Source organism: Diabrotica undecimpunctata, chromosome 9 (assembly GCF_040954645.1).
Source record: "Diabrotica undecimpunctata isolate CICGRU chromosome 9, icDiaUnde3, whole genome shotgun sequence".
In the NCBI taxonomy this organism is placed as follows: Eukaryota; Metazoa; Arthropoda; class Insecta; order Coleoptera; family Chrysomelidae; genus Diabrotica; species Diabrotica undecimpunctata.
The window spans coordinates 73,255,782-73,270,761 of record NC_092811.1 but is presented as its reverse complement, the minus strand read 5'-3'; positions in this window follow the sequence as shown (position 1 = coordinate 73,270,761).

Below are 14,980 nucleotides of genomic sequence, written 5' to 3'. Positions count from 1 at the left end.
TTTGTACCTTTCTTTCACTGAATGCCTAAATGAACTGTTTTCCACTATATAGATTCTAATCACCACTGAATGTCTTCGTACTTCAGTTATCCTTGTTTTTTGTGAAATTACTTTTTCCAATTATCAGCTTCTACCAATTTAAGATATAGTTTTCTTCACCAGCATTTATACACCACCAACCAAATCAGCAAACACCATTTATATTTATTCTTCTTTTCAATATACCAATATCCAATTATTATAAGTTGATTTATACCAATCTCCAATCATAATATAATTTTAATTCCTTCCAATGTCCATCCAATATTCTTCTAATATACTTTTATAATCTTCAATAATTATTTGTGTATAATTATAAATGTGCATTAAATATATGCATAATTTTTAATCTTCATTTAACTCACTATATTAAACAATTGGACTATCTCCAACTAACTTTCATATTTCTTATTAAACTGCTTGACTGACTTACTAAAACTGTGAACAATTGACTTCACTAACTAATCTACTAACTTTCATAATAAACTGCTTGACTTCTGACTAAAAAACTGCCATCTTGAATCCAAATCACGGGTATTTATATCTTTTTGGATATTCTAGAACCATCTGGTAAGATATCATGTTCCAATTTCGTTCTATTTCTTCGATATGGATGTTCTCGAAAAAATATCTGTTCCATCCACCCACATAATCATTATTCCAGAATGTTCGACCGTAAACAATGGTCACACTCTTCACTCTGGAGAATTCGTTAATGTTCCATTGATAATTTTGTTGACATTTAGGCTTTTCAGATCAGAATAAACATTCAAATTAGTAACTAACACTCTAATTTAATAAAATACACATTTCAAACAATATATTATTATAACCCCACTTTATATTCCCTATAATTCTTAATTTCTATCTGTCACTTCGAGAGTATTTTTGGTTGCCTATGCACATGGCTCACTTAAACATATTTACAACATTAAAATACAACTTTTTACAATTATTATATGATAATTTCTTAAAAATACCCTCACATAAATAATTTTTATTAAATTCTCTAGTATATAACTTATTTAAAACAACCAAATATCTAATATTATGTAGTATATAACTTATAAATTATTTTCTATAAACCCTAATCGTATCAATATATATATATATATATATATATATATATATATATATATATATATATATATATATATCTGAAATCATAAATTTAAATATTAATAATGAAAAAATTGAAATTGTCACAACAGTTAAATATTTGGGATGCCAGCTTGACAATATTCTGAATTTTGAGAGTCACTTCGAGTACATTCATAAAAAAATATCAAAAAAACTTACACAATTATTCAACCTCATTTTGACTATTGCTCATCAATCTTATTTAACATACCCCAATTGGGAGGATGTTAAATACTCTAAATTTCAAGGATTATTTAACCAACAAGAATTAATCTAAAATAGTTATTTAACCAATCAAAACCAAAGCAATTTATTCAGTCTACACAGAATATAGCAAAACAAGTTAATTTAAGGTATAGATATAAAAAAAAATTTTGAAGTACAAAAACTAAATGTTAAAATGAAAATCTAAAAGCACAACTAGTGAAAACCATAACAACCCAAGATCAAAACCAAAAGTTAAAGGAGATATATATTTTTTTAAGCCAGAAGTGGAACAGACGCCACACGTTGGGTCTAGCCAATTGAAACCTCTATACTTCGGGAATATTGGATTTTAGGAAGCGTATAGCTTACAAATTTCAGAAGCACTGGAAGAGAGGTGATGCAAAATACTAAAGATATGGCTAAGCTCAGATGAACAAATTTAAATAGCCAAAGAGACACTAAATCTCAAGTGACGATTCGGGCTAGCTTCAATGCACTGAATCGTGACTGAAATTTAGTAAAATAATCAACAACTACTAAAGCATATTGGGAACCTTTATAAGACTTAGGGTACGGACCTACGTAATGGCAACAAATTTTTCTTGATAATCCTGATAATATGAGGTTCAGAAAGAAGAGTCTCCAGACGTTTACACAGACTAACAATCTCGTTAATAAAAATTGTAACTTTCTCTTGTGGAGCTTGTTTACGAGACTTGATTTCATCAAGGAGATTATCCTCGTAGTTACAAGGGAGAAAATCTGATCTAAGTTTGGCAACTAACTCTTGCCAAGAAGCAAAACTACCTCGGTTATTGAGGTACCAAGTAAAAGCTGAATTTTTAAATAAGTGAGCAGCAGAAGAGTAACACTCTTCCTCGCTGTTACCACGTGCTATACGCAGACATTCTACCTTCTCCAAGAAACTACCAACATTTTCATTTGATTGTCCTGAAAAATGTACACCCCATTTATGAATAGGAGCAGACTTAACAAAAGGAAAGGAATTTACAGAAACACTAGCATTATGAGGAGTGGAATGAGCCCGTGGAGTCACTCTAAAATCAAGTTCACCTTCCAGAGTAAGAATTCTAAGATTAAGAGACTTCTTTAGTTCATCCTCTTCCTCTGTTGTAGATTCTAACAGATGGACTCTACCTGCAACATGACCTAACCGAGAAGTATATCGACCATAGGCAGTGTCACAAGGGGAACCAACAAAAGAACCAATTTTCACTTTCAAATCTGCAAGAGTAGCCTCTATTTCAGGAATCTCATCACTAAAATTAAGATTGGAAGTTGACAGAACAACATTACTCCTATTTGCTGAAGCTTGCTTCAAAGCACCTCTCAGAACACCCCTTTTTTCATCAACTGTTTTTAACAATGGACTGGTTAAATGACGGACTCTCAACTCATACTCTAATTCAGGAGCTAATAGATGCTCTACCTTAAAAGCTGACCTATTACACAACTGAGAGATATACAAGAGAATGAGTAAAAGTAGTACTTACTCTCTGACTCCAAGTTAATATTCTGAAGGGATACCTATACCAGTAATGTTTACTTGTTTTGGTCCAGTCGTGAAATCCAATAAAATATACTGCTACAACTCCCAAAGGAACCTAAAATTTCAAAAACTGTTATTTCGAGGTAGTGACTCAACTTATTGACTACTCCGGACTTGTAAAATATGTGAAATAGTTAACTTTAAGTTATTTAAATTTTTAATTTATTTATTATTAATCTAAAATAGTTATTTAACCAATCAAAACCAAAGCAATTTATTCAGTCTACACAGAATATAGCAAAACAAGTTGATTTAAGGTATAGATATGAAAAAAAATTTTGAAGTACAAAAACTAAATGTTAAAATGAAAATCTAAAAGCACAACTAGTGAAAACCATAACAACCCAAGATCAAAACCAAAAGTTAAAGGAGATATATTTTTTTTTAAGCCAGAAGTGGAACAGACGCCACACGTTGGGTCTAGCCAATTGAAACCTCTATACTTCGGGAGTATTGGATTTTAGGAAGCGTATAGCTTACAAATTTCAGAAGCACTGGAAGAGAGGTGATGCAAAATACTAAAGATATGGCTAAGCTCAGAGGAACAAATTTAAATAGCCAAAGAGACACTAAATCTTAAGTGAGGATTCGGGCTAGCTTCAATGCACTGAGTCGTGGCTGAAATTTAGTAAAATAATCAACAACTACTAAAGCATATTGGGAACCTTTATAAGACCTAGGGTATGGACCAATGAGATCTAAAGGTAGAAGTTGAAATGGAAAATCAATCTGTAGATAACTACCCATTAAACCTGGTTGAGGAAGATTTGTTGGTTTGCATGTAGCACAGATTTTGCATTTAGCAATATGGCTACGTACAGTTTGACGCATCTTAGGCCAGTAATAAAGTTCAGATATTCGACGCAAAGTTTTGTAAAAACCAAAATGAGCTGCCGTAGGATGGTCATGAAAGGTGGCCAAAACCTCTGCTCTATTAGGAGTTGGAACGACTATCTTCAAATCCGACATTCCAGTAAGGGCATCCATGGAACTTAAGACATGGTTATACAAAACACCATGTTCAACTTTAAAATCAGGAAATTTACCTGGTACATTCTGTACATCATACAACATTTTCCGATACCAGTCATCTGGTTGTAAGGAAGATAAGGCTAACAAATTAATATCAAAAGTTCTAGAGAGTGCATCAGCGACTACTACACCTGAAGCTTTACGATGAACAATTTTATAATCGTATTGTGCCAATTTTAAAATCCACCTAGCCAAACGAGGAGATGGGTTCTTCATACTTTGTAACCACACCAAACTACTGTGGTCAGTTATGACCGTAAACGAACGACCTTCAAGAAAATATCTAAAATGTTCAATACCTGTAATTATAGCTAACAACTCCTTTTCAGTTGTAGTATAATTTTTCTGGACTTTATTTAATTTCCTGCTGGTGTAGGCTATAGGGTGTTCTTCTCCATCAACAATTTGATAGAGTACCCCACCAGATGCTGTGTTTGTACAATCAGTCATCAAATAGAAAGGCTTAGAGAAATCCGGTGCTACCATAACTGGGGAATTTGTGAGAGCCTCCTTGATTTTAATGAAAGCTTCATTAGCTTCAGGAGTCCACACAATATTTTGTCCCTTTTTCCTATTTTGAAGTAGATCAGTGATAGGGGACAACAAGGTAGAATAAGACTTGACAAATTTTTTGTAATAAACCACCATTCCTAACAATCGACGGACTTGAGTGGTATTTTTAGGCACTGGAAAATCACGAATAGCCGATACCTTATCAGGATCAGTATGGAGACCATGTGAATCTACAACATATCCCAAAAACTTAATAGACTCACGACAAAAGCTACTTTTATCTAAGTTAATAGTCAAATTTGCATCTTTTAAACGCTGAAACAACTGCTGCAATACAGAGATATGAGTTTCAAAATCAGGAGTAATAACAAGAATATCATCAAGATAATACTGACAAAAAGGATCTCAAGCAGGACCAATTACCAAATCCATTAACCGACACATAGTCTGCGGAGCAGACACAAGACCAAAAGGCATTGTAGTGAACTGATACAATCCTTTTCCATTGACTGCAAAAGCAGTGAGCTTCTTACTCTCTTCGCTCAGTTGAATCTGTAAAAATGCTTTCTTCAACTCAATAGATGAAATGAATTTAGCGTTTTGTAACTTACTCAGGATGATATCTATACGAGGTAAAGGATACGCATCTCTGTTCATGGTTATACTGTTAAGTTTACGTCCATCAAAACAGACACGAAAAGTCCAGTCTTTCTTTTTTGTCAACCACAAAAGGCTACAAAAAGAAGAAGTACTGGGCTCAATAATACCTAACTTTAGCATTTCATCTACCTCCTTTACTAGGCTTTCATGCCAGGCTTGAGGCAAGGGATATTGATATTGCCTGAAGGGCTTGGACGAACCCACATCAATGTGATGTTCGATGAGATGAGTTTTACCCAACTTATTTTTCGAAGAGATAGAAGAGAATGATTTGATAACATTATTTAACTGCTCTACTTCACGAGCATTAAGTCTACTCATATCTTTAACTGAATTGACACAAGAGATATTAAACGAAGAGACAGATATCATTCTTTTACAAAAACTAACAGAAACTTTTGTCTTTCGGTGGAGGATGAAAAGTTTGACTGGTGGATGCTTGAGCATCCAGACTCCAGAAACGTCTTCCTGGTTTTTGAGGATTTTCGACTGTATTCCCTGTATTTCGTTGAGGAGCGGGAGCCAGGGACAACCCACCCCTTCTGTCGTTTCCCGAACAGAATTGACATTCAAATTTGCGGACACCTTGACGTCCACATCCATAACAAAACCGAATTCTAGGTTCAGAACATTCATAATACCCATGTCCTGATTGACGACAATTCCAACAGGTAATCTTTGAGTTAAAAGCAGAGACATTATCAGACCGAGAATAATTTGGTCTACCCGAATAGGACGAATCAGGATTTCTAAACATCTGCCGAATAGGAGCTCTAGACACACTGATTTAAGGTATAGATATGAAAAAAAATTTTGAAGTACAAAAACTAAATGTTAAAATGAAAATCTAAAAGCACAACTAGTGAAAACGATAACAACCCAAGATCAAAACCAAAAGTTAAAGGAGATATATTTTTTTTTAAGCCAAAAGTGGAACAGACGCCACACGTTGGGTCTAGCCAATTGAAACCTCTATACTTCGGGAGTATTGGATTTTAGGAAGCGTATAGCTTACAAATTTCAGAAGCACTGGAAGAGAGGTGATGCAAAATACTAAAGATATGGCTAAGCTCAGAGGAACAAATTTAAATAGCCAAAGAGACACTAAATCTTAAGTGAGGATTCGGGCTAGCTTCAATGCACTGAGACGTGGCTGAAATTTAGTAAAATAATCAACAACTACTAAAGCATATTGGGAACCTTTATAAGACCTAGGGTACGGACCTACGTAATGGCAACAAATTTTTCTTGATAATCCTGACAATATGAGGTTCAGAAAGAGGAGTCTCCAGACGTTTACACAGACTAACAATCTCGTTAATAAAAATTGTAACTTTCTCTTGTGGAGCTTGTTTACGAGACTTGATTTCATCAAGGAGATTATCCTCGTAGTTACAAGGGAGAAAATCTGATCTAAGTTTGGCAACTAACTCTTGCCAAGAAGCAAAACTACCTCGGTTATTGAGGTACCAAGTAAAAGCTGAATTTTTAAATAAGTGAGCAGCAGAAGAGTAACACTCTTCCTCGCTGTTACCACGTGCTATACGCAGACATTCTACCTTCTCCAAGAAACTACCAACATTTTCATTTGATTGTCCTGAAAAATGTACACCCCATTTATGAATAGGAGCAGACTTAACAAAAGGAAAGGAATTTACAGAAACACTAGCATTATGAGGAGTGGAATGAGCCTGTGGAGTCACTCTAAAATCAAGTTCACCTTCCAGAGTAAGAATTCTAAGATTAAGAGACTTCTTTAGTTCATCCTCTTCCTCTGTTGTAGATTCTAACAGATGGACTCTACCTGCAAGATGACCTAACCGAGAAGTATAACGACCATAGGCAGTGTTACAAGGGGAACCAACAAAAGAACCAATTTTCACTTTCAAATCTGCAAGAGTAGCCTCTATTTCAGGAATCTCATCACTAAAATTAAGATTGGAAGTTGACAGAACAACATTACTCCTATTTGCTGAAGCTTGCTTCAAAGCACCTCTCAGAACACCCCTTTTTTCATGAACTGTTTTTAACAATGGACTGGTTAAATGACGGACTCTCAACTCATACTCTAATTCAGGAGCTAATAGATGCTCTACCTTAAAAGCTGACATATTACACAACTGAGAGATATACAAGAGAATGAGTAAAAGTAGTACTTACTCTCTGACTCCAAGTTAATATTCTGAAGGGATACCTATACCAGTAATGTTTACTTGTTTTGGTCCAGTCGTGAAATCCAATGAAATATACTGCTACAACTCCCAAAGGAACCTAAAATTTCAAAAACTTTTATTTCGAGGTAGTGACTCAACTTATTGACTACTCCGGACTTGTAAAATATGTGAAATAGTTAACTTTAAGTTATTTAAATTTTTAATTTATTTATTATTAATCTAAAATAGTTATTTAACCAATCAAAACCAAAGCAATTTATTCAGTCTACACAGAATATAGCAAAACAAGTTGATTTAAGGTATAGATATAAAAAAAAATTTTGAAGTACAAAAACTAAATGTTAAAATGAAAATCTAAAAGCACAACTAGTGAAAACCATAACAACCCAAGATCAAAACCAAAAGTTAAAGGAGATATATATTTTTTTTAAGCCAGAAGTGGAAAAGAAGCCACACGTTGGGTCTAGCCAATTGAAACCTCCATACTTCGTGAGTATTGGATTTTAGGAAGCGTATAGCTTACAAATTTCAGAAGCACTGGAAGAGAGGTGATGCAAAATACCACAGCCACCTAAAGCTTACAAGCCGTGAAATAAAAATGGCAACGCCGCATCAGCTGTTAGAAGTAGTCCGACTGTAAAGAGCCCAACAAAATAATAAATAAAAGAGGAACATCATAATATTCGCTATAAAGTTAGAATTAAGTAAAAAAATCGTACAAAAGAGTCTGATAAGGTACATATATATCACATCTATTAAAACTGCAAAACATTGAATACAATGAGGTGTAATATTAATAGAATTTAAAAGTAATACAAGTGCACATTATTTACATAATTTATGTTAAAAAAAAAAGAAAATAATCTTTTAATATTTTTGTAAACAACTTGCAGTTTATTGAATTCTAGTATCCCTTGAGCGAATATTATATTTATTAAGAGTGGCTTAAAAAAATGTTATTGAAATTCCAGGTATTTATTTTTTTAAAGTTGAAAGCTTGCGCTTTTTAGATAAACTTTTAGTTAGTTTCTTTGTCATAATTTCATTATTCTTGTTTTTTGTGAAGTTATTTAACAAAGTATTGGAGAAAATCACAGAAATGTTAAAATATAGTTCTCTAACAGCTGTTCCACAAACATCTGTTTATGTCCTTCACATAAACAGATACAAGTAATTCCTTCCTAATGTTAATGTTTGAAATAACTTTTATACACTCATCACTGCACTGATTGTCAATATTTAATAAATAAAAACAAATCCTTTCTTCTACAACTTTTATTTGCCAGTTTTTTAACTCAACCCTCTCACTAAAACTTGGTAAAAATTTCTTGAAATCCACGATAAGGTCTTTGTTTTTGAGTTCTTTTATATTATTTTCTTCCCAGAGACTTATTTCTGCTCGTCTAGTTTCAGGATTTTTTCTTGTTGGTGGTTTTGGGTTAGATAAATATGACGGTTGGTTTTCAAAAATTCTTGGTATCGCATTCTCTTTCAACTTGGGAAAAACCAAATTTCGTTGAAGAACCGTACCATTTTTATCAATGAATGACTCACTTTCAATAATATCCGTTGCATCAAAATGTTTTTTACATACTACCGAACTAGAAGTTACTGTGAAATCTTCACGGTTAATAGATCTAACCCACTGAGTACATAACTACAGGTGATCGTTTTTGGGAAAAGAGAATGTACTTTGGGCCTTTTCATACTTTAAAGTAGTTGCATAATTTGATTTGCAATTTGGTACACTGCAGTGTCTCGGCATCTGTAATTAAAAAAATATGTTAGAATATCATATTACTACTCCCTGTACCAATAAATTAACATCGACTTGGGGTTTGTAATTACTAAAGCAGTGTCTGAATTTGTGAATTTAACAGTTTGTACGTATTATTTGTCTGAATAATATATATCTAAATGCTTCATACAATTATTACAATATACGTAAAAAATACATACCTTTTTTTTAATCGAATAATTTACCAATAATACAAGAAATACAAACAAAATTAGCATAATCTCTCCAAGTAAACACAGGGCTATCGGACTACCTCCAACGTTGCCAATTTTCTCACTTCACGGCTTGTAAGCTTTAGGTGGCTGTGAAAATACTAAAGATATGGCTAAGCTCAGATGAACAAATTTAAATAGCCAGAGACACTAAATCTCAAGTCACGATTCGGGCTAGCTTCAATGCACTGAATCGTGACTGAAATTTAGTAAAATAATCAACAACTACTAAAGCATATTGGGAACCTTTATAAGACCTAGGGTACGGACCTACGTAATGGCAACAAATTTTTCTTGATAATCCTGACAATATGAGGTTCAGAAAGAGGAGTCTCCAGACGTTTACACAGACTAACAATCTCGTTAATAAAAATTGTAACTTTCTCTTGTGGAGCTTGTTTACGAGACTTGATTTCATCAAGGAGATTATCCTCGTAGTTACAAGGGAGAAAATCTGATCTAAGTTTGGCAACTAACTCTTGCCAAGAAGCAAAACTACCTCGGTTATTGAGGTACCAAGTAAAAGCTGAATTTTTAAATAAGTGAGCAGCAGAAGAGTAACACTCTTCCTCGCTGTTACCACGTGCTATACGCAGACATTCTACCTTCTCCAAGAAACTACCAACATTTTCATTTGATTGTCCTGAAAAATGTACACCCCATTTATGAATAGGAGCAGACTTAACAAAAGGAAAGGAATTTACAGAAACACTAGCATTATGAAAAGAAGCGAAAATAACTATGAAGGGTCATTTGTTGCCAAAATATGAAATACTATCCATAATTGTAATCTAAACATGCTAGCTGTAAAGGGAATATGTCATGGATTGAGTAAACTATATAAGTAAGAATAATAAATCAGCTAAGGAACAATTCTGTTATTAGACCAAAGTCTGTAAATATTAAGGATTAAAGCTAAATATTCAAATCCTAATTAACATTAACAATAATTTACTGTCTATGGAAGACATTCTACTGCCTAGATAACTGTACAACTTGTCATGAAAATGGTGAATTCCGAAATTCATTGAACAACTGGGGCCAACAATTGAACTAAAACTTCGAACCCACGTATTCATTCACCTATACACAGGCAGAAAAGTCTATATAATATAGGAGTGTCCTAAAATTATGCATAATGATTGTCTATATAAATTCCTAATGACTAATTTAAAAAAAACATCCCACATAGCAAATCCAGGTACATGTTACTATATAACTTGATTATGACCAATAACTGAATCAAATCCATAAAAAAAAATACAACATTCTTTCCAACTGGCAAAACAAGTAAGTAAAATGAGAACATAAGTTATACACACATAAACATATAGCACAGTATAGCAGCATTACAATATTTAGTTCCATACCAGTGCAAACCCTAATATAAGTACACTATAATGGCCTTAGTAATTTTAACTAATTATAAACAGATACTAATCAAAGTATAAGCTGTAGATATATCAAATCTGGTGATTAATAACAAAAATCTAAGAAAATATCAAATCGTAACCAAACCGAGCCAAAACAATAACACTCATAGGAATAAGTTAACTTAATAGACATTAAGTTAATCTTCCTCTGAAGATGAAGATGTTGCCTCATCTGTTGTATTATCAGGGAGTAAATCCTTTATATGAAATTGACCAATTCGTCTATTTGTCGAATTGTCTTTTAATTCATATACTAAAGGAGATATTACCCTAACGACAGTACAGGGAACATATTTCTGACAAAACTTAGCAGAAATGGCATCACCTTTATTTGATTTTACAAAATTCTGTTTCAAAACTCGATCGCCCACAAAAAATCGCAAATCTCGTTTCCTCAAATTATACTGATGCTGATTTCTAAGGTAAGAAGCTTTCAACTTCTTTCTAATGTCAGCGAATATTGGAGGTAGGTTTTGGAGATCTTCCATACGGTGAAATTTCTCAGAAATTTGAGGAAGAGTTGTTGAATTTTGAGAAATTAAACCGAAATAATCACCTGACAATGGAACATGCCTACCAAAATTAACATAAGCTGGAGAGCACTGAGTGATTTCATGAACAGAAGTTCGAATGGCTTGAGCCACTGGATGAATGTACTTATCCCAAGCTCTATGATCAGTGTAAGTGTAAGATCGAAGAGCAGTAACAATGCTACGATTTACACGTTCAGTGTGGTTAGCTTGCGGATGATAAGCTGCATTGTAGAATATCTTTTGGACCTTATATTTACTTAAAAGATCTTTAAATGCTTTAGAAACAAATTGTGGACCATTATCACATGATACTAGTCGGGGAATACCAAATAGTAAGAACACTTGTTCCTCTAAGAACTTCAAAATAGCTGGAGTTGTAGCCTTACGAAGAGGACAAACTAAAGGAAATTTGGTGAAGTAATCTACAACTACCAAACAATATGTATTACCTGAATAACTGCGTGGATATGGTCCAATAAGGTCTAAAGAGATCATTTGCCACGGAAAATTAATATTCCTAAACGAACCCATTAATCCAGCTTGAGGTAGGTTACTCGGCTTGCATGTTGCACAAACTCTACATCTAGAGATGTATTTCTTAACTGAGTTGCGCAGACCAGGCCAGTAATATAACTCAGCTATTTTACTAAACGTTTTATAAAAGCCAAAGTGACCTGATGTCACATCATCATGAAAAGTTCTCAAGACTTCATCCCTATTTGCTGTTGGGACTACTATCTTCCAATCAGACATATTCGATAAAGATTCGACTGGACTGATTACATGTTTATAAAGGATATTATTCTCCACCTTGAAATCAGGATATCTAGTAGGTTCTTGGGTGACATTATGAATCATCTTTCGATACCAATTATCTCGAGATAAAGTGGACAGATCTAAAAGATTGATATCGAATGTACGTGACAACGCGTCTGCAACCACAACACCATTGGCTTTGCGATGAACGATATTATAATCAAAGACAGAAAGCCTACAAATCCAACGGGACAAACGTTGTGACGGATTTTTCATGGAATGTAACCATAATAAAGAACTATGATCTGTGATGATAGTAAACTTACGACCCTCAAGATAGTACCGAAAGGCATCAAGACCATGGATAATTGCAAGAAGTTCTCTCTCTGTGGTGGAATAATTTTTCTGTGCTTTATTGAGCTTTTTGCTGGTATAAGCTATTGGATGTTCCGAACCATCCTTCATTTGAAATAGTACACCACCTGAAGCAGTGTTGGAACAATCTGTCATGAGATAGAAATGCTCTTTAAAATTCGGAGACGTCATGACAGGAGCACTAGTAAAAACTTCTTTTATACGCCGGAAAGCATCATCGGCTTCTGAAGTCCATGTAATAGTTTGGCCTTTTTTCCTATTTCTAAGGAGATCTGTAAGTGGGGATAACAAAGTAGAATAAGACGGCACAAACCGACGATAATATCCACACATGCCTAATATCCTACGAACTTGAGTAGTAGTCTTAGGTATAGGAAAATCTTTGATAGCTGTAACTTTATCAGGGTCAGTCCTTAAACCTTTACTATCGACTACATATCCTAAAAATTTAAGACTAGGACGACAAAACTGACATTTATCTAAATTAATAGTTAAATTAGCCTCTTTCAGACGTAAAAACAACTTATCCAAAATTTCCATATGAAGAGAAAAATCAGGAGTGACAACCAAAATGTCATCCAAATAATAAGAAACATAGGGCTCTAACTGAGGACCAATGACTAAGTCCATCAGACGACACATTGTCTGAAGAGCTGAAACAAGACCAAAAGGCATAGTGATAAACTGAAATAATCCTTTCCCACTAACTGCAAAAGCTGTATACTTTTTACTTTCCTCACTCAAAGGAATCTGTAAAAAAGCTTTAGATAGATCGATAGAAGAAATATACCTAGCATTCTGGAGTTTACTTAGAATGACGTCTATTCGGGGAATAGGATAAGCATCCCGATTTGTAGTAATATTATTCAACTTTCGACCATCGAAGCAAACCCTAAAAGATCCATTTTTTTTCTTGGTTAACCACAAAGGACTACAGTAAGAAGACGTGGAAGGTTCAATGATCTTCAACTCTAACATGGAATCAATTTTCTTTTCCAAGTCAACTTGCCAAGCCTGAGGAATAGGATACTGATATTGTCTAAAAGGTGTGGTATCTCCCACTTCGATAGTGTGAGGTGTTAAGGATGTACGACCTAATTTGTCTTTTGACGAAAGGGTTGTAAATTTAGAGATCATATTCTCTAATTGACTTTGTTCTGAACTAGATAAACTAGTAAAATCCTGAATAGCACTAAGTAAGGTTACTAAGTAAGTTAAATTGAGAAATAGAAAAGGAAAAATTAGAACAATTTAGTGTGCTATTAAAAGCATTTAAGAAGTCCATACCTAAAATTATAGAATTCTGAACTGAAGGAATAATATAGAATGTAATTTGTTTACATAAATCTGCTACTGTGATTTCAGTTTCAAATTTGCCTGTAATAGAGTGAACTGTACCATCTGCAGTAGACACTTGCAGAGAAGAAATGGGCATAATAGAAATCTCAGCATTTTTCAGTAAAGCTAATGAATGTGAACCTATCACAGAAATGTTCGACCCACTATCTAAAAGAGCTAAACAAGATTGTCCTAAAATCTTAATAGGAAGATAAGGTCTATTATCATTATGTTTTCTCACTAATAACGAATTCAAATCAAAAAAATTATTATCTGATTGATCAAAAATTTTAAATGGTACTAAACTAAACTTATTATCTCTACCTACACAATCAGAGGATGCAATAGGCAAACAAGAAGAATCAGAAATAAAAGAATCCTCCTGAATTGTGGTAGACTCTGGTATAGATACTGGAACTACTACACTGCTACTATTATGTTTATTACTAAAATTTGGGGAAGATAATCTATGCGAATCAAATGTATTATATTGAGAAGTTACTTCTTGGAATGACTTGGTGTGGTGTGTGTTGGTTTTTTTGGAACAACCCCTTTCCCTTTCCGACTGGAAGGTGGGTTTGGGTGGTTTGACGTGGTTGGACCAGTGATTTCGTTTGATGTAACGGTTTGATTCCTTGATGGGGGTGTGGACGGAGAAACGCTCAGGGGACGGACCTCCGATCGTTCGTTTCCCGAACACCTAAAACAATTGCGTTTGAGGGTATTTTCTTTACCACAACCGTGGCTGAAAATACGGGTACAAGGGATGCCGCAATCATAAAAAGTATGGCCACACTCACGACAATTCCAGCACACTACAGAACTTACAACTGAGATATTACGCTCAGGGCCCTTAGATTGCCAAGAACGGTGTCTAAAAGGATTTTGGTGACCGAAAGAGTCAGAAGAGTGTTTGGAAGTGGTGGGAGGTTGAGAAGACCAAGATAAAGTTTCCTCCAAACGTTTACATTACTCGGTGATGTCTGCTATACTGGTGATGTCTACTAAAGCTAGTTGTTGGTGATAAAAAGGCAATAGACATTTCAGAATAATCTTAATTTTTGCAGAATCTGTTAGAGGAGTCTCAAGGCGACTACACATACCCAAAATGTTATTAATAAACATCGTAACAGACTCATTTGGCTTCTGTCTACGATTTTTGATTTGGTCTAGAAGGTCATCTTGAAATGAATATGGAAG